Source organism: Cibotium barometz, chromosome 38 (assembly GCF_041138505.1).
Source record: "Cibotium barometz isolate CiBa-2024 chromosome 38, ASM4113850v1, whole genome shotgun sequence".
In the NCBI taxonomy this organism is placed as follows: domain Eukaryota; kingdom Viridiplantae; phylum Streptophyta; class Polypodiopsida; order Cyatheales; family Cibotiaceae; genus Cibotium; species Cibotium barometz.
The window spans coordinates 39,873,095-39,894,319 of NC_141083.1; the positions used below are offsets into that span (position 1 = coordinate 39,873,095).

At 38.5% G+C, this 21,225-nt stretch overlaps 2 long non-coding RNA genes across 2 annotated transcripts; one reads left to right on the forward strand and one right to left on the reverse strand.

The window, feature by feature from the left end:
* Window positions 1-13,154: 13,154 nt before the first annotated feature.
* Window positions 13,155-14,276, reverse strand: LOC147616703 (uncharacterized). The gene is made up of 3 exons (XR_015262418.1): window positions 14,215-14,276; window positions 13,999-14,054; window positions 13,155-13,207 (listed from the first exon to the last, which is right to left on the reverse strand). It is a non-coding gene; the product is annotated as an uncharacterized LOC147616703 (long non-coding RNA).
* A 688-nt stretch (window positions 14,277-14,964) lies between these two features.
* LOC147616704 (uncharacterized) lies at window positions 14,965-16,242 on the forward strand. The gene is made up of 2 exons (XR_015262440.1): window positions 14,965-15,274; window positions 15,409-16,242. It is a non-coding gene; the product is annotated as an uncharacterized LOC147616704 (long non-coding RNA).
* Window positions 16,243-21,225: the final 4,983 nt, after the last annotated feature.

The window sequence follows — 21,225 nt, forward strand, 5'->3', positions numbered from 1 at the left end:
ACGGTCCTAAGTGTGTTCACACACATCACTAGCCTATATATATGGCAACAAATCCCCCTTGGGAGTGATGGTGTGAACGAGAGCTGGCACTCATGTATAGGGGAGTGCCATGCCCGAAGTAGATCAATCCACAAAGGGGAGCAAGCCCAAAGCTTTGCGGAAAGCTTCGAACTTCTCACGAGGAAGCGCCTTTGTGAAAAGATCGGCGAGGTTGTCCTGTGTTGGCACATAGGCCAAGCTGATCTCTCCTGCTGAGAGTCTCTCCCTGACATAGTGATAATGCACCTCAATGTGCTTTGTGCGAGCATGAAAAACTGGGTTGCTCGCAACTGCCAATGCGCTCTGACTGTCAGTGAAGATAGAGGTGGCAGACTCCTATCTAACACCCAAGTCAGCCATAAGCCGTCTGAGCCACACACACTCAACCGTAGCTGTGAAAGCTGCCCTGTACTCAGCTTCACAACTAGAAGTGGCCACAGTAGGTTGCTTCTTGCTCAACCAAGATATGCATGAGCTACCGAGCATGAAACAAAAACCACTTGTGGACACTCTTGTGTCATAGCAACCAGCCCAATCTGAGTCCAAAAAAGCATGCAAATCTGGCGGCAACGATCCCCCCTTGGGATAAAACAACCCAAGATGTATGGTGCCACTCAAGTAGCGAAAGATGCATTTAACTGCCTTCCAATGCTGAGACCCTGGGCTATGCATAAACCTGCTCACCTGTGAGACTGCAAACTGAATGTCCGGCCTCGTAATGCAAACATAAATGAGGCAACCAACAGCTGTCTGATAGAGTCTGACATCAAAGTGATCTCCAGCATCATGAAGACTCAACTTCAAACCTGTCTCCATTGGAGTAGCAATAGGCTTGCAGTCTTCAAGGCCAAATCTCCGCAACAATGTCTCAATATGCTTTGTCTGACACAAAGCAATACCTCCATCACACTGCTTAAATTGTATCCCCAAATAATGATGCAAATGCCCCAAATCTGACATCTCAAAAGAGGCATTCAAATCAGCCTTAAAATCAGCAATATGACTCTCATTTGGTCCTGTGAGCAGCATGTCATCGACATAGAGAGCAATGATTAGATGTACATCATCCACATGTTTAACATTCAAAGTGCTTTCTGTTGGACTATTCTGAAAACCATGTGCAGTCAAATATGCATGTATCTTTTCATACCAAGCTCGTGGAGCTTGCTTTAAACCATATAAAGCCTTTTTCAACCTGCACACTTTGTTTTCCTTCCCTCTTTGAACAAAACCACGTGGCTGCAATACATACACCTCCTCATGCAAATCTCCATTCAAGAACGCAGTCTTTATGTCCAACTGATGTACATTCCAACCATTATGAGCTGCCAATGCACAAATGCTACGAATGGTAGTCATACGACAAGTGAGAGCAAAGGTCTCATCAAAATCAATGCCCTTTTCTTGAGCATAACCCTTTGCAACAAGTCTAGCCTTATAGCGATCAACACTGCCATCTGGCTTTCGTTTCAACTTAAAAACCCACTTACATCCAATGGCCTTTTTACCAATAGGCAAATCACACAAAGACCATGTACCATTCTTCAATATAGCATCATATTCACTTTGCATTGCAGCCAACCAATTTTTTGAATTTTGTGCCTCATCAAATGAAAGAGGTTCTTCCTCTTCACACATACTAGACACAGCCAAAGCATAACAATCTGATGCATAAGAGGCATGCTGAAAACCTGAACGAGTACGACTAGTCATAGGTGCATCAATCTTACTATCACGCAAGGTTTGCACCAGCCATTTAGGCATACCTCTAGCCTGCTCATTTTCAGCCCTATCCTCATGAATTACATCCTGTAAATCTGCATCAAAAATAGGCTGATCTATGATGTTCGAAATCTGCATAGGCTGAATATTTACCTCATTAGGACTTACATTTGAATTCCCACCTGTAAACAGAGGCAACAATGTATCAAATACATCCCGTGAGCTTACACCTGTCTCTTTGGTACATGATAACAAAGGCTGCACAGCATCTTCCACAAAAACAACATCTCGACTAATCAAGATACGCTTTGACTGCGGATGATACAATCTGTAACCCTTGCTCTCAGCACTGTAACCAACAAAAATGCATTTGACAGCTTTATCATCCAATTTTCTGCGTTGTTGCACAGGCACTAAAGCATAGGCTAAGCAACCAAAGACACGTAAGTGACCAATAGAAGGCTTCCTGCCATGCCAAGCTTCGTATATGGAGTAATAGACTGCAAGGCCTTAGTGGGACACCTGTTGAGTACATATGCAGCACACATGACAGCCTCAAGCCAAAACGCATGTGGCAAAGCTTGGCTCTTGACCATACATCGTGCCATCTCCATAAGTGACCTGTTTTTCCTCTCAGCAACACCATTTTGCTGAGGGGTATACGGCACTGTACATTGGTGTTTTATCCCACGACTAGCCAGAAATGCATCAAACTCTTTAGACATGTACTCCCCCCCTCGATCAGAACGGAGGGTGCCCACAGTACAATTGGATACATTTTCAACCATAAGAAAAAACTGTTTGAAGCACAAAAACACTTCAGACTTTGCCTTCAGTGGATATACCCATGCATGCCTCGAGTAATCATCAATGAAAGTCACGAAGTACAAGTGTTTCCCAAATGACGGAGTTTGCATAGGCCCACATACATCACTATGTACAAGTTGCAATTTGCGAGTGGCCCGCACAGAACCATCCTTTGGAAACGCAGAACGCTGCATTTTGCCCAAAATACAGCCTTCACAAACATGTTTCAATGGTGCCTCAAGAGGGGGCAATGAAGCAACCATATCAAATTTCTGCAAACGCAGCAGTTCAGATGACCAAAACGAGCATGCCATAGTTTTGCATCTGAAACTGCCTTTTCATCAGAAACTGCATTTGCTGAATCTTCCACACACTTGTCATAAGAATTGAGCCTATACAGCCCACGAAATAAGGTGCCAGATACAATAATCGTATCACCAGAAGTCAAATCATGAATAGTACATCTGTCATCCACAAATTTGACTACAAGTCCAAGTCGAGCAAGCGCAGAGACAGACAATAGATTCTTCTTTATCCTTGGCACATACAAAGCATCTGAAAGCGTGAAAGCACTGCCATTTGCAGCAGTAAGCATAATTTTACCAATGCCCTTCACTGGGTAAGAAGCATTATTGGCACATGTGACAGTATTCCCATTAGGGACAGCCTCAAGAGAAGTGAACATATCACGATGCGAGGTAATGTGCTTTGTAGCACCACTGTCAAAATACCATACATGAGAGTCAATAGAAACTGCCAAACATGCATCATATACAGATGGGTCATATTGGCAATACACGCTAAACGCCCATTCTGTATCCTGCACAACATTTGCAGAATTTGCATTTGTAGAAGCATCCGCTATTGTGGCTGCATTTGACTCTTTCTTCTTTGCCTCTATAGCCTTTAGCTTAGGGCAATTCTTAATGACATGATCATTTGCCTTACAATAGTTGCATCTGGTCTTTTTCTTGCCTTTATCAAGAGCCTTCTCAGACTTATTGTTGCTACCTGTGGAAGGAGAAGAAGTTGCAGACCTACTAATAGGAGAAGAAACAGTGGAAGGGGCTGCCTTACCACTTCTTTTCTGCTGCTGAGCAGCAATAAATGCTTGATCAACTACACGCTGCCTGGCCCTGTTTTGCCTGGACTGTGCTTCTTGCAAGAGCTTGTTGACTAAAGTATCATACTTGACAGCATCAGGTCTGTCCTCATTAAGAAGTCTCCACGTGGAAGCAAAAGTCTGATATGTCTCAGGTAAAGCATCAAGAACAGTCTGCACAAGAGAATGATCAGGAATAATCTCACCTGCAGAAATCAACTGTTCTTTGAGATCTTTAATCTCAGCAAGAAAAACATTCATGTCATCATCTTCTTGCATAATCTTCAATTCTAGCTCTTTACGCAGGTAAGCGATTTTTGCCTCGTTACGACCTGCATACAAACCAGCTAGAATATCCCAAAGCCTGTTTTGCTGTTTTAGCTGAACGAATATGTGGGGTGATGTTACGTTTGACAGAAAGTGCAATCAAGGCATGAGCCTGCGTATCTTTACCATCCCAAAACGAGCTTGTTCAGCAGTGGGTAAAACAGCAGCAACAGTAGAGCTGCTAGAACCTACAACATCCTCAACAGATCCTACATCCACAGAACCTGGACGTACATCCATACCCTGCACAATGTTCCACACTCCTTTTGCAACCAAAACATGCTGCATCATGTATGCCCAAAGTGGGTAGTTGCTGTCTCCATCCAGTTTGTCTTCAGTAGACAACATGTGAAATACATCATTGCTGTTATCAGCCATGGCCACTGACTGAAACTGATGCAAAAGCTACCTATAATGAAGCAAAGACTGAACAGAAGACAACTTGTGCTATGTAGCACGGTCCACAATAGAACACGTATACCTGTTTTGCAAAAAACTGCACTGTCGAAATTTCTGTAGAAAATGACGAAAACACCTGTGCAGAACTTGAAATGCAAAAATGGAGCCCGAAACGACCTCAGATGCAAATTTTGAGAACGCCAAGCCCTACGAGCTTATTTGCAGAGTATAGGGACCTGCAAGCGCTCGTGAAAGCTCACCTCAATCGGAGAACATGAGTCGGAGGGTACTGGCGGCGTAGCCCTAGGAGCCGATGCCTGCTCTGATACCAATTGTTGAAATTAGGGTTGCAGGAAAGCACACAAAGCTTGGAGAAGAAGAAGCAAGAATGCACATAACACAAAGTGTATTAGATTGTGTCAATGTACAAAAGATAAGTTAGCCCTAGAATGATGGGCGTATATACAAGCCGGGGGAAAAAACCTCCTAAAGAGGGAAAAAGTGCCCCGACGGTCCTAAGTGTGTTCACACACATCACTGCCTATATATATGGCAACATTATCCTTCTCTCTCTATCTCTGTTTTCTTGTTGCATGTGTGTGTGTATGTGTGCGCGCGCGCGTGTGTGTTGCTACCTTTGTCTCAACTCTAGTAGTTTGTGCAAAGTGCTTCTCTTCAATCCCATGAGAAAACATCTCTTTAGTTATGCATCATTCAGTTTTCCCAATCCTCACATCATGAATTTAGGGTTTGCATATGCAAGATGTATTACCATACTCATGTAGAGTTATGTTGCTATGCACTCTACCTAGGGCCTTGGCTTAAGAATCTATAGATGAAGGCTATTTTCAAAGCTCTAAAGTTTTCCTTAATTGTAGGTATGAAAGTGATAACCATCTAAGGGCTTTCCCACTAAGCATAGGTTCAGTATGTATACCTTGGTGGGATAATCCAAAGCTTCATATATATTTTTTAAAAATTGCATGAATTAACAAGATCAACGGATCCATCATATTTGCCCCATGAGCTTGGAGATATCTATGTGGCCATGGCCTAGTAGATGACTCACTTGGACCATGTGCAACTTCTCTTGAATATATCACCATTTATTCCTTTTATATTCCCTCTCCCTAGATTTCTATGGTTTGGGGGCTACAAGGTTTGTTGGGTGTTGGCTTTAGCATCTGTAAAAGAGATAAGGACTAGAAATGGGACAATTGGGGTCACCAAGGGTGCAAACACTGGTGGCATATGAGCCTTTTTCACTAAGAAAAGGTTCAATGCATATACCTTGATGGGATAATCCAAACCTTCATGTATTTATTTAAAAAATTGCATGAAGTGAACAAGATCAATGGATCCATCATATTTTCCCCATGAGATTGGAGGTCTCTATGGCCATGGTCCTAGATGACTTACTTGGGCCATATACAACTTCTCTTGAGTTTAGCAACATTCATTCCTTCCGCCTTCTTAGATTGCCATGGTTTGGAATCTATAGGGGTTGTGAGGTTTGTTGGGTGTTGCCTTGAGCATCTATAAGAGATCGGGATCAGTTTTTATACTACCTAGTTATTATGATAATTGGAGTCACTGAACAGTAGTGGCATAGTTGGAGGTGCAAAGTGGGTCCACCGATGTGATTGGAATTTACACTTGAGGCATGGACCTCGAGGGTTTATACATATCCATTGCTGGCCTTAGTTATGTCAAGGGCATGTTTAATCCCCCTGAGGGTGCCATGGTTTGATTATGGTAATTGCTCCTTGATGAGCAAGAGCACCACACTTGAGTCTTACGATTCTCTTGGTCAACGTGATTTTCATGCAAATTTGATTTGTACGCAATTATTGATTTTTATGGCTTGAAGTTAGATTTTCACGCAAATTTCAGGCTCACGCAAATGTGAATTATTTTGAGATTTTGTGTTATCACATGAATTTAGGTTTTCAAGTCCGTGAAAGTATCACGTGGATAGGGTTTTCACATCCATGGTGGAGCATGAAAAAGTCTTTTTTATTTCATTATATATATATATATATGTATGTATGTATGTATGTATATGTATATATGTATGTGTGTGTGTGTGTGTGTGTGTGTGTGTGTGTGTGTGTGTGTGTGTGTATATATATATATATATATATATGTATGTATGTATGTATGTATATGTATATGTATATGTATATGTGTGTGTGTGTGTGTGTGTATACAGGTGGATTCCAGCCTGTGTGAGAGGGTATAATTTTGAATTTCCAATATTCAAGGGTGAAAAACTTGCACAAAAGGCAGGGGGCAAAAAATCAACACCCTCTTAAATGCTTATGACACCTCTTCCCTTGAATTCCCAATATTCAAGGTGAAAACCTTACACAAAAGGCAAGGGGAAAAAAAGTCAAGACCCTCTCCTATGACACCTCATCCCTTTTCTTGGCCTTTCTCCACCCCCACCCCCCCTTACACATGCTAGGAATTATGCTCTAAAAGTGGAGGATTTCAATCCAGCTATCTAACCATTTGATGCATTGAACCCCTCATGGTTTATGTATACATGAGCTTAAGGACTAACTAAAAATTAATCCCCATGCTAATTTTTCTCCTTTGGCTCTAATCAACCAATAATTAATGATTAATTCTTAACTTTGTACACACACGGGTGTCATGGGACCGTGGGGATCCCTCTTGGTTTTTGGGGACACCTGTGAGGTATAATGGAATACATGTGACTGCCTCCCCCTCTGGGTGGCTCAACAGAAATTAAAACAGTCAGGGGGGTAGCCACACTATGCATGGGCTTGGTGGCTCATCCAAGGTTTCTTCCGCTTGCTTCAATGGTGGCTCTGGCACACATGTTGGGAGTGCTCCCATTGCTCTCCATTCTTATTTTGACTTTGGAAGGTGGCGTCCAAGGCAAGGCCTTGGGTCTCTACACCCCAATTGGATTTTTCATCAAAGGGTGGGTTTACGGGGGTCCGAGGTATATGTTTCTTTGATCTTGGCAACCACATGTGGGGGTTCCTTTCTCATAGAGAATCCTTTGGATATACATAAACATTTAGAAAAATGTAATTTTTGCCTTGACTTATTATACGATAGAATCTATCATATGATAGGATTTAGAGATGACTATATAAAGTAGTGTTTTGTAGTCCTTTTTGTCGGGCATTTTTTTTCTTTGCATTAAGAAGAGAGGGAAACCCCAAGAAGGAAAATAAAATTCCTTATATGTGTTAATAAAATTTTACATTTATAAGTAAATTTAATTTAACTAATGTGTTTTTCATGTGTAACACATATGAACTATAAAAAATATAATAATATAATAATTATATTATTTTGTAAACTTTGTTTTTTATAATAATTAATTTAAAATTATCTAAAACTATTTAGTTTATCTTTTTACTTTTAATTATTTTTACATTTTGAAGTTATCAAAATATTTTTAACATTTCTAACTTACTTTATTACTTTAATGTTTAAGTTATCTTTTTGCAGATTACTTTACTTTTTGAATAAGGAAAGAAAAATTAATCATATTAATTTAATTTAAAATAAATAGATAGTACTATCAATCCAAAGGCTAGAAATGTAACCAATAGGTAAATTGATCATATTAATTTAAAACAAGTAGATAGTAATGTCGATCCAGAGGCTAGAAATGTAACCACAATAAATATACATGTATGTCTCAAAAATAATTTTGATGATAAAAAATATGTTAAAGATACAAATTTAAAGCAAACTAGGCCATAGGAAGCTAAAATGCATCACATGATGATTTGCAAGAGAAAAATGTGAGATTTTATTTTTAAAATTTTTAAATATAAATTATTAAAAAATAACTAAGTAAATTTAATTAATCTAATATAATATATTTCATTAAAGAATATCTAAATTAATATATCAAATTTATATTTGAATTAATCTATTAAAAAATCTAAACTAAAGCAATATAAAATTGACTTTTTAAACCTAAGTACTTAAACATTAAAGAAATACTTGACCAAAACCTAGTTAAGAACTAGAACTTCCTTGAAGAGATACAATTATGCATTGTGAAGATCCATCAAGATGCAACATAGGTCAATCATTGTTGGGTGGTTACAATTTCAAGATGCAACATAGGTCAATCATTGTTGGGTGGTTACAATTTCAAGAGCGCACGCGCATACCGTGTAGGGTTACTATCATGACCAACACCCTCCGCATTTCAGCACAGTGGAACGTGTAACCGGCCTGGGGTTCTATTTCAACCTACACTTGTTTCATGTTTGGAGCAAAAAAGCTTCAATAAAGCTAAAAAGCGAACTTGGTTAATTACAAACCCAAGTGGCTTTTTGGGTCCAATTCCAAAGATTTAGCGACAAATGGAGGAGGCAACGATATGATTCAATCACTAGAAAATACCAAGCCTTCTTTCGACCCGGCGGAGAAAGATTCCCTCGAAACCATGACTTAAGTGCAATCACTTTTGCAGAGCGATCAGGCCAAATCGCAGAGCTGCCAAGACCTGGCATTTGACCAACTCGAGTTTCCCTACTATAGTCCCAGAGTGAATATGATTCCCATCAGACATACGTAATGCTTTGTGGCTAATACATAGAAATGTATATCGAAATACATGACAAAAACCTGATTAAGAACTAGAAATTCCTTGAAGAGATACAATTATGCATTGTGAAGATCCACAAGATGCAACATATGTCAATCATTATTGGGTGGTTACAACTGGTTATGATGTATAACGGGCAAGTATCATGTGGTTGTTGCATGTTTGTGAATGTAAATGTGCATGAGTGGATGTATGCATGTATGTGCATAGTAGGTATAAGCCATACCTTTAACATTCTCCCTTTCTCAAACCGAGCAGTGGTTTATGAGGAAATATGCAAAGATACATGAGTGCTATAACATGTACAAGTGTGCATGATGTATATCCATAAGTGAGTTACATGCTTAGCCCGAATCAAATGAGGCTTTGATGATGTACAAGCTAAATGAAGTTGTAGAACCTAAGCGAATGCGAAACGTGATCGGAATGCATGATGTATATCCATAAGTGAGTTACATGCTTAGCCCGAATCAAATGAGGCTTTGATGATGTACAAGCTAAATGAAGTTGTAGAACCTAAGCGAATGCAAAACGTGATTGGAATGCAATGATACTTTTGTTCAATATACTTAATACAATATGATTAGGATCTCAAGTGTTCATCTTTTTACCTAGTGAGAGCTAGAAACCAAACAATTAATCTAACTTTATATTAAATCTGATAACATATTTTACATTGAATTCACAATTGATCCAAATGTACATTACATTCGAGAATAAGTTTATATTGAGCTTACATTTGATTTAGCATACTATTTTGGGGATGTAGCTAGTTGATGTCAAGGCGGCTAAGCAGTGCTAAGGCGGTGCAATTTCCCAAGGTCCAAGGATAACCCCCATCCGTGTGTTATCCCATCAAAAAAGGATTTGCAAACAGAACTTTTGGTGGTTTCCTATCTAGGAAAAAAATACCTTTTACTACATACTTTCCTAATTATAAAATGAACATATCTAGAAAACATCTCGACTAGGGAATTTTTCCTAAATAACAAAATTTTTTATATGGAAAATTTTATCTAAATAGAAAATAAGCACCCAAGATGTTGTTTTGTTAGATTAATCAATTATTCATTTAAGAAAAAATGAATTAAGTTTTGGAAGGTTTTGACCTTGGATGGGCATCCTGTGCTTTGCGATAGATGTATGCCTGTCATTTCTTATTCCAGTCGACCGCTTGCCAAGATTATTTATAAGAGGAGTGTGGCATCGTATTTTTCCTATGCTTGTAATAATGATGCCACTGAAAGGGTTCGCTACTGGAAATAAGACCAAGCTTTTCGAAGCATTTGTGATAATGGGGATTGGAAACGTGATATAGATGTATCCCACTGGGAGCCTTTTAAGTTTTTGCTCGTACACGGAGCGTCTTAAACAGTGTTCGCAAAAACCCGGGTATAGTGTAATTTGCACTTGCAGATTTTTAAAATTACCTTCAAATTTGAAACTTAAGGGTACAAAAACCTGCATATTTTGAGGGGTTGTAGAACAAAAACCTTCAAAATTTGAAAATTTTCTTTATAAATAATTTCACAATTTTTAGATGAAGGTTTTTTACTTTTTGGGAAAATAGTTTTTTTCGAACACTGGTCTTAAAGGGATATTCCCATTAGAGAAGGGCACAACATTAAACTAGCATCATTTTCAAATGGTGGTTTTTCTCATTGCACCCTCGCTAATAAGTATTGGCAAGTTGATAAAAAGGTACATGCAGTAGGACTTCTTCAAACCTGAAGGAGAATTGGTGATGTTTACAGGATTGCGCGTGAAATCCACATGCATACTTTTGAAGGTATGCTCGGTTACTGCATGAAGGATCCAAAGCCATTTAAGGTTTTTTTCCACAACGTTTCCTCTAAAGAAATAACTCATGACCGGCAACTATATGCTCTGTATGGTCAAGGAGATCTAAAGAATAAGGTATGCCTATCACCAATCAATATGTTCGAGCTCGCATATGTGTTCATAGAGAATTACATACCGAATAAATTTGGTGCAATGTTATAAAACACTCTGCTTCGATACGCACGAGAAAAATATTGCCCTACCGCATCAAGGATCATACTTAAAACAGGCAATGGTATGGATAGAAAGCAAGCCTCATTAATTTGGAAAGTGATGAAAATCCCATACTTGATGCAATGCACGATAGTGAATGAACACAAGGAGCCACGTAGTCGTCAAAATCCAATAATAGTTGATATCGAAGAAGAGTCTGTGGTGGGGCAAAAGAAGACTATAGCAACAACTACGTGTCTATCCGAGAAAAAACTGCAAAGTTTAAAGAAGCAATTATAAATGGACAAGATTATGTACCTGTTTCTCCCACCACCAAAAAATTTGCCAGTTTGCAAAGGACGATGCTTGCTTTCTTTAAAGTACATCTTCGGTATATCTTCGGTATAAAGTATGATGTGATTTCTTCACAAAGGCTTTTACTTCTCTATATGTACAGTGTTTGATTTGTTTCTCTATATGTACATTGTTTAGTTTGTCTACTCATTTCAAGTACTGTAAAAGACCACGTAACTAAATATACATTGTTTGTTTGTTAGAGAATTCACCTCGTGTTTGTAAGCGATTTCACTATGATTCATGTGAACATTATTGCACTTGAAGGGTTGGATCGGAAGTTCTATTTCTTTTAATGTATGGTTCTATTGATTAATGTCACGTCAGTGCACATTAATTAATATGCACACAAAAAAGATTGAATATGCACACCAAAAAAGACTGAGTAGCAAAGGACTTTTCTCATATATATTAGTTTTTCTTATGTGGGTATAGCAAATTTTCCTATGTGGGGATTTTTTCCTATGTGAGAAATTTCACCTATATAGTATTTTTTTGAATATGGGGATTTTCTTCCTATATAGCAAAATTTTCTTTGTATGACCATGTTCCTATATAGCAAATATGTTGTAAAATTGTTTATTTATTTTTATATAGCAAATATTTTTCTAGAATCGTTTATCTTAAAAAATACTATAAAGTTCTTTTTTTATATATGGCTACTAATTTACCTAGTTAAGTATATGATTCTATGTAGTTTGTTTATTATAATTACATGGATTGTAAAATCTTTATTTAGCATATCTATATCTAATATAATACCTAATAAATAAAAATAATATTATTTTTATTACTTATACTAAAATAATTTGATAATTGATACTAAAATATAGATACATTGTATTCACCATTTAATTTTTCTAAATAGGACATTAGACATTTGCTATAAATACATTGTATTCACTATTCAAATTTTCCAAATTGGACATTAGACATTCTACATTTTAATACTAAAATATAGATACATTGTATTCACTATATGTATATTATATACACTATAGACATATTATATTCATTACATTGTATTCACTACTTAATTTTGCAAATTGGACATTAGACATTCTACATTTCTTTTGAGCTATAAATAATTGAAGGCCCATAGAACATGTACTCGTGCAGAATAAATCAACTTGAGATTAGTGATCTATGAAAAGAAAAGATTATATTTCTAGATCACCATAACCTCTTAAATATCAAACACAATCCATATTAAACATGTCAAAATTAGTGAGAATAGTTTTTCACAAAATGCCAATAATATAAAGTTCACATTCTTGAGCTTTTAATAAATTTTTTTCTAGAAGCTCAAAGCCTTATACTATTGTATATACATCCTCGACACTCAAATCATGTGAGGTTTGCCTATATAGCTTGACCTTTTTGCTGTCAAGCAACCAGGAGACTATACTATCCTCCTCATGCCCTTGAGTCTTCACATCTTTTGAGTTGTTTTTAAAACAAGGATCTTCCTTTCTTATTTTAGAATATGTGGCCTTCAAAACTATATACATATTAGATATGGTTGCAGCATCAAAATATTTGAGAAGAATTGTCTCCATCTCCTCACTTGTTAAAGCTCTCACTTGGAAAAGATAAAATTTAAGTATAAGTAACATGTAGTATTAAAGAAAATATACACTAAGTAATATCTAAAGAGTTTACTCATACTTGCATTCTTTTCTTTAGCCAATGTAAAAGTAACATTGTCATTTGACTTATCATGTAATCAATACACTCATTTGATCTCCTATTTTTAAGGAAAATCAATATAAATATAATTTATGAAATCATAATTATTACCTTCATTTTTTTTTTCTCTTCGTGCTCTTGTGTTTCCTCATCTTGTCACTAATCTGTTCAAATAAACATCAATTATTAAAAATAATCAAAAATAAAAATTTTATTTGTAGTTTTCTAAGCTTAGTGTACAGACATTGCATTCTCTAGATCTCATTCTCATTGAGTTGTTTTTAGTTTCCAATCCATCATTCATAGAAGAAATGTAACAAGATATCTATGCATATGGAAACTTGATTAGTGTCTATCACGATAGCATATTTAGAAGCAAAATGATTATATAAAAAACTCTACATTTGTTATTGGTGGTGGTACGAGAGGATTTTGAATGTCTTTGACTCTCTTCAAAGTACCATGCTCCAAGAGCTCTATAAAACATGAAAATCGTGTCCCATTGATTACACCATCATACAAATTATCATATCTCAAAAAAAGTACATATTAACAAAATGGAGGTATATCTTATTCACACTACACTAAAATAAAGACTTTAGTATTGATGTCTATAAGATAATGTAATAGTATCATATCAAACTATATAAAGTAACTAGCTAAAGATTCTTTGTATTGTAAATACAAAGAATAATACATTGTAAATACATCAAAAAAGAAAGAGGAATAATTAGCTACCTCACTTATATCACATTTATTCTCACCGCTAAATTTGACTTTGAAAATCTACATTAAATTGATAAGATAATATATCTAATTAGTACTTAAGACAACAATGAAAGATAGGTGTTATCATATGATATTATAAGATCATTCAATGTATTATAAATATACTACCAAAGAGGAAAAGTCCAACGAGTTACCTCATTTGAGAAAATATTTGTTAGTATCTTACCATGAGAAGAGCTATTGTCACATGTAAGAACCATGGCATTGGCTAGCTTCAAAGTCCTATACAAATACATGAAACGATTTCAATACTCAAAATCTTTATCTAATATGATATATAATATATACATTCACATTTTGTTGGACACATACATAGTACGTGGAGTATGTGTAAGCATATATGTATATATTAGCATAAAGGATAAGTTGATCCATGACATACCTTGTCTTTTGATGAGCTACCATTGCATTCATTCTTCATGACATGGCTATCTTCAAACTTCATGACATGGCTATCTTCAAACTTCGACATTAACTTGATAGCAAATATCAATACCAAAGACACATCATACTTCAATTATTTTAATACAACAAAATAAAGCATCAGTTACCAATACAATAATAAAGAGAAATTCCATGGTAAATTACCTTGATAACAAGATTTTTTCCAAGACTGGGAGTGGCTTCCACTAAGGATGTGCCTATTTATACACACATGATTGAAATAATGTTCCACATAAGCATGGCACTGTACTCCAAAGCTCTCACGAGTTTAAAATTAAAAACACTAATCTAGTAAATGATTATCTTGGGTAGCTTAAGATGCTTGCACAAAAGCAAGCATTGAGAGGAGCCCACGTGGTTACACAAGTTTTTTAAAAGCATGCTTAATAAAGCTAGCAATGCAATTCCTACATTGAAGGTGTCTCTCTCTCGACGTTAAGCGGCTCTGTCTCCCGGGTGCGCGTATAAAAGAAGACACTCTCACTATCTTTCTGACACCCATTGTGGGGTAAAAATGGCTTGGAATGACATGTACCCATCTTTGGGTTCCGTGATCTCTCTATCTGTTGGCTAGTATCTAGCTTTGTTAGAAAGCTCTATTTTTCTCTTACCCTGCAGTATTTTTCTCCCATAGCTCTCCCCTTCGGTCCAATCCAGCGCTTCACGCCTCCCCAACGGACATGCACAGAAGAAACAGCGCCGTTAACCAGGGCGAACCCTAGCTTACTTAAGCGTGGTGGGAAACGCGCATGATTTACATGCTATGGCTTCCCGTTTGTCGCAAAGAAAAGGGGCCCTCTTTATTCTGCTGGTGTAGCACATTTCTGTACCTAAGCTTCGCTTAACAAAAGACAGGATCTGGTATTTGCTTTAAACATCACTCGCAGAGAGGTGTAGCGAGTGTAGCCAAGTTGCAGAGATATGGACAGGTCCCAGGATTAGCCAAAGGAGAGTGGAGCTGGTCTTTGCGGGTGCCAGCCACACTCTTTCTCTTCTCTGTATGTATTTCGTCTGCCCCTTCTAACCACTGTTCAGTCAGACACAAGATCAACAGTTTATAGCTAGGGTTGGTAAGTGGAAAGCATGTCTCAGATCCTCTCTTTTTTCTTTTTTCTTTTTTCTTTTTGGTAAGTGGAGGCATCAAATCTTTGTCAAAACCCTTACCGTCAAGACCATTACCCTGGAGGTGGAGAGTTCCGACACCGTCGACAATGTTAAGGCCAAGATCCAGGATAAGGAGGGCATTCCACCCAACGAGGAGCATCTCATCTTTTCCAGAAAGTAGTTAGAGGATGGCCACACCATCGCTGACTACAACACCTAGAAGGAGTCCACCCCCCATCTAGTGCTCTGCCTTCGTGGAAGTGTGTATATCTTTGTGAAAACCCTGAGCGAAAAGGCCATAACCCTGGAGGTGGAGAGCTCCATCGACAATGTGAAGGCCAAGATCCAAGACAAGGAAGGGATTCCTCCCGACAGCAGAGGCTAATTTTTGTTGGTAGGCAGCTCGAAGATAGTCGAACCCTTGCTGATTACAACGTCCAAAAGGAGCCCACACTCCACTTGGTCCTTTGCTTGCATGGAGGTCAGTGAGGGATGTTGCCGTTTTTGAGAGCCAAAGTTTCCTTCTGCTTACACCTGGTCACCACCCAAAATGAAACGCTTGAGCCTGGATTCGCAAGGGAAACACCTCCAAGGCCAACACCCATCCCACATCCCATCCCACAGGGCCGAACCCCACTGAGGATAACACCACGTAGACGTAGATAGCGCCGATTGCACTATAGCAGAGGGGAACCACATTCATGGCAACATTGCGAGAAGGATAATATTTTGCAAGCTTGTATATGCTTGAGAATCCCCAACTACCTCATGCACAAGATGTTTTAGTGTATAAACGCAAGTAGGTACTCTCTCTCTCTCTCTCTCTCTCTCTCTCTCTCACACACACACACACACACACACACACATCATCAAAACCATTTGCACTCCATGCTTTGCAAAACAAGATTGTTTTTTTAATTCTTTTACCGTATTTTGTGCAAGTGCTTGGGTAGCATACTTCATGTAGTGTAGAGCATATTTGAAATGCTCGAATGAACATGGATTTGAAAGCATACTTGAAAGCAATGAGTCCCGAAGGGCAGTCGCAATGCCATAGACATCGATAGTTGGTTGAGTCCTGAAGGGCAGATGAGTCCTTCCTGGGATTACTCCGAAGGGCAGAGCGGTAGCCTACATCATAGTTCGTACAGTTCTTCGAGGAGGAAATGAATCTATCCTTGCATCCCAGCCACAAATAAGAATCAATCGTCTAGATTGACATCTGCAATTGATGAGCTTGAAGCTTGTTCTTATGTTCGATGGAGATTCAAAAGTACCTCGCTAATTAGAAAATTATAAATTTATTACTATATTTCAAAATGAGTTTTGTATCATGAATCAATACGTAGGACTAATGGCCGCCTTCAACACTGAGGGTGTTTTGGTTCGCTTTCGATATCGAAAGTGCTATTTGGGAAACGGGGGAAGGGCACGTTCTCTTATGTTTATTAAATTTCGGGGAGGACTGTGCCAACTTCCCACTTTACTTTATGTATGTTTTTTTTAAACTTCATTCACATAAACGAGCACGAAAATCCTATGACTTAATGAATGATATGTAACTCAGATTCAAATGTGGTAATGAATTTAAATTATCTATCTTGCGATGTATCCCAAGATCTCTCTCGATGTCCGTTGATTCCTCACGTTGAATATAATCATAGGCTCGATGTTCATGCTCGTTTGAGCTCTATAAGCTATTCATATAAACTTGAGAAAGACACGCATACAAAGAAGACGTGTTGTAGAAATAGTATGGGTTGCAGTGTCCATCTTCATTCAATCGCTTCAAGATGTTTATACGTGAACGGAAGGACACGTTCTTTCAAAGTACGTTGACAACGTATAGGTGCAAGCAATCAAAAGATAAGGGTACCCAAGCATTCTAGTTGAAAATAACTTATATTGCTCTTCTTTTTGCAGTATTTTCTATTTTCTTGGTTAGATGATATCCACCAATGGTAAATATCATCTTGTTTCCACATGTATTCAGCACCTTGAAATTTCAAAGGTTTGATTTCATGGCGATTCTCCACGATCACATGATGAATCCTTTCTTGCTCTTGTTTATTATGGTGAATGTTATTTGGCCATGTGTAGTCTTTGAACCATCCACGTACTCGATGATAGTTTGCAAGATGCACATTATGGTGAAAGTCATTTGGTTGTGTGTAGTCTTTGAACCATCCACATACTCGACCATAGTTTGCAAGATGCATCTAAAAGCTTTTTCTTATAGAGTCTCTCTCTCTCTCTCTCTCTCTCTCTCTCTCCCCTTGTATGTATGTATGTATGTAACCAGTGTATGTATGTATGTATATATGTGGCATTTCACTTCACACACACACACACACACACACACATATATATATAGATGTACATGTACATGTATATGTATATACACATATAAATATATATGTATATGTATATGCATATGCATATGTATATATATATATATAGATGTAGATGTAGATGTATGTATATATGTATATATGTGACATTTCACTTCACACTCATACATACATACATACATATACATATACACATACACACACACATATATATATAGATGTAGATGTATATGTATATGTATATACACATATATACACACATATATATACATATATATACACATATACATATACATATAAATATATATATATATATATACATACATATATATATATATATTTTTTCCAAAAAGGGAAAAAATCCTCCCCTACCAACCATCCTCTTGCACCCTCCCCACGAACCACGACCCTTCAAGCCTCTCCACCGGGCAAAAAAATTTCTCAAGAAAAAAACACCTCCCTCTCGTCACCCTCCCCACCGAGACCATTCGCTCCTACCCTCTGCACTGACACTCTCCCTTACACCATTTCCACCGACAACCACCGACAATAGTCTCCCATTCTCTCCCCACCAAAAAGCACCCCCATTTTGCGGAATTTTTTTGTAGGCGTTCAAGCAAACGTATAGTTTAGGACCCTATGCCACCCCCTCGCCCTCTGTTGCTCAAGCGCTTTCTTGCTCCATTCTCCATCGTCTAGACTGTCTTGCAGTCATCAATCACAATCATCAAACCTTAAAGCCCTCTAGTATTCTAGTTTTCTTTTGATGCATGGGTTATCTCACCGGATGCTTTGCATGGGAGGTAGTGCCAAAAGACTTATGTTCTTTTCATGCATGTCTTATATCGTCGGATGCTTTGCCATACGGATAGTGCTAGAGGACTTGTCTCAGCCCGCGAGTTCATGCTTGGGAGTTGTCTTGCTAGATGCTTTGCTCGAGGGATAACCTCGCCATAAGAGTATGTATCCCTTCATATCAGCATTCACTAAGATGGTGAAGGGAGTAGTGGTGGGCAACCTCTAGATGGCTAACCATATCCTCCACACTCCGTCCTCATCTTCACTGAGCTCTCGACCTCACCAGCCATTGCTATCGTTGGTGCTCTCTAACCTCACCACTCACCGCCATCACTAGTGCTCTTCAATCTTTCAACCTCACTACCCGCCATCATCGCATGTGATCTTTGAGCTCTCCATCTCTCACCTCCATCGTCACCATTGGTGCTCTCAGATCTTTCGTCTCCCACCTCCACCATCCCCACTGCTGCCCTCAGACTTCTCTATCTACCAAGTCTACCAATGGCCTTGTGCACTCACGACGTCCCCCTCCCTTTCCCAAGGTGAGCGGAGATCTCTCTTGTGCGCTAGCTCCCCCTGGCTTTCCCAAGGTGAGGGGAGATCTTTGTAGAGTACTATCTCCCCTTCCCCAATGGACTCTACATCAAAAGATCTTTCTTGTAATAAATATCATGACAGGTATGGATATCGAGGTAGACCCCAACAGGAGGTGTTACAAGGAGGTTATAACTTATATAGTGCACAATGTGTGTATTTTGAAGAGAGAGGACACCATCCCTAGAGATGAGAAAAGCATATTGTGTGGTTTACATCTCCACTTGGAGTTGGGAGGGAGATAGTTTGTGTATTGTAGAAGCTCATGAGGAATGAATATGCCGTTGGCTTGTCCCTCATCTCTAGCTTAACTATGACTAGTTAAGCTAGAGTGGCTTGTCTCGAGGGAGATAGTTTGTGTATTGTAGAAGCTCCTGAGGAATGAATGTGCCGTTGGCTTGTCCCTCATCTCTAGCTTAACTATGACTAGTTTGTGTATTGTAGAAGCTCATGAGGAATGAATATGCCGTTGGCTTGTCCCTCATCTCTAGCCACTCTTAACTATGACTAGTTAAGAGTGGCGTAGTGAAAGCGAGAGTGGTTGACTCGAGGGTTACACAGCACAAGACAGTCTAATAGCACACTAGATGGTTGGTGTTAAGCAAAAGGCTCGCTTCCTTCAATGCTTGCTTGCTCACAAGCATGGACAATCACAATGTATTCAAGACAACACACTGAAGATCTGAACCACCAAAAGCCTACCTTGTCTTCTACTGCTAGTGCATAGATTGTGTGCTTCATGCGGCAAGCCTTAGAGCCTTAAGTCCACAGCCTGATTGAGCCGCTCACTATAGGCCCCCGGTTTATCTGAAGCTCTTCCCGTTGCCACACATCTTATGTATAGCCTCGTTGCTTCCAGTCAACCATTTGGTCGTGGGCCGTTTGGCTCTAATCCGGGCTTCCATTAACTCTTCAGATTCTTGCCTGAGGTTTTTATTTTAAAACGTGTATAATGGGAAAATTCTACAAAGATTTTAGAGTAGCCAAAGAAAGCACCAAATGGACTTTGATTTATTCAAGCTTTTAGAACTTCATCCAAGCTCTTAAAATCTTGATACTGCACCCCGCCTAGCACGGGATATTCTCACACATCACTAAATGCAAATCAACTCCTAGTGTGTGTGGGCACGCGCAAGAGTGACATTGATTGATTGTTGTAAGCATGCAGGCTACAACCTACAAACAAAATGGAAAAGCCTCCAATGTAAAAACTGATTTGTACATTTGTGTGCACGCACGCGCACGAATGAGAGAGAGAGAGATATGGGTACAAAATGGAAGAGCCTCCATTGTAAGACTGATTGTGTACGTGTGTGTGTGTGAGAGAGAGAGGGAGGGGGAGAGAGACATGGCTGCAAAATGGAAAAGCCTCCATTCTAAAACTGATTGTGTACGTGTGTGCGCGCGTGTGGGAGAGAGAGATGGCTACAAAATGGAAATGCCTCCATCGTAAGACTGATCGTGTGTGTGTGTGTGAGAGAGATAGAGAGAGAGAAACGGAGTGATGCCAAGGCTATCCTCAACATTGTTCTCACACACACAGGACGCTTCCTAATGAAAAATGTAATTTTGTTGAAATCGTGTTGGTTATTTTGCAATTGGAAAAATCGGTGCCTCCTAATGAAAAATCTAATTTTGTTGAAACCGAGTTGATTATTCTGCAATTGGAAAAATCGGTGTTCAGACGACACGCTACTTTTAGGGCCTATTTATTATTTACATTATATGGCGTAGCCTTGTTAAATTTAATAAATTGACACTCTTGATTACTTAAACATAAAGCTTTTTAGTGCTTAAAAAGACCACTGCTCACTTGTTGGCTACTTTACTAATTGATAATTTCTCAAATTCGCAAAATCTTCAACCATGCTTTATTTAATTATGCGCCGTACAATCTGAGAAAACATTAGGGAATGCATGACTTTACTGTTTATGTTAGAATGGGTGCAGCTCTTGAAAAGAGTCACAGCCGTAGTTGCTTTTTGATAAGCATCACGCATGTTTTTGAGCATTTTGGCCATGATATAGTTGCAAAATTTTTAAATGCCCAATCAATAACTACGCTAAAATACAAAAAAACTTGACATATTTCACCAAACCCA